Below are 642 nucleotides of genomic sequence, written 5' to 3'. Positions count from 1 at the left end.
TAATAAGCACTGATTGAATGATGTGGTGATGGGTGGAGTCAGGCTGGCACTACTGGAACATCTATAGTGTGTCCATTTGTGTGAATCCATTAACCCTCATGAGGTCCCTGGACTCTACACACCATGAGGTAGGACTCGATTTCTTCATGGTGCCTGTGGCATCGAGAAGCTAACTAAATCACCTAAGTTCAATTAGCAGAAAAGAGCTAGAACTTGAGCTATTATCAGCACTTGCTCTGTAAGAACCTGTGAGATCACTGTAGCCATCGCAGCTGTTTAAACACAGGCGCACACAACAAGCAGATCTCATTGCCTTTGGGGGATGTGGCTATGCCCCCGGAAGTGAATCTGGAGGCCCTTCACCCCTGTGGAGGAGGCTGCTGGGATCCCTGGGGCCCCACAGAGCCTTCGTGCCCTGCCCTGAAGACAGAAATAGTAAATAAAAGAACTTGTGAGAGATCACTCTTCTTATTTTTAAAAAAGGATTTATTTGGCACACCGGGTTCTAGTCCCAGTCGGGGCGCCGGATTCTGTCCTGCTTGCCCCTCTTCCAGGCCAGCTCTCTGCTGTGGCCAGGGAGTGCAGTGGAGGATGGCCCAACTGCTTGGGCCCTGCACCTGCATGGGAGACCAGGAGAAGTAC

At 50.9% G+C, this 642-nt stretch overlaps 1 non-coding gene across 1 annotated transcript; it reads left to right on the top strand.

Annotated features, from left to right (window-relative positions):
* The first annotated feature begins 230 nt into the window (after positions 1-230).
* LOC127485144 (small nucleolar RNA SNORA68) lies at positions 231-365 on the top strand. The gene has a single exon (XR_007912321.3). It is a non-coding gene; the product is annotated as a small nucleolar RNA SNORA68 (small nucleolar RNA).
* The last annotated feature ends 277 nt before the right edge of the window (positions 366-642 follow it).

This window comes from Oryctolagus cuniculus, chromosome 1 (assembly GCF_051225735.1).
Source record: "Oryctolagus cuniculus isolate XC-2025 breed Fujian yellow rabbit chromosome 1, ASM5122573v1, whole genome shotgun sequence".
In the NCBI taxonomy this organism is placed as follows: Eukaryota; Metazoa; Chordata; class Mammalia; order Lagomorpha; family Leporidae; genus Oryctolagus; species Oryctolagus cuniculus.
Note: the sequence above shows the minus strand (reverse complement) of the source record. Positions and strands in the feature narration are given on the sequence as shown.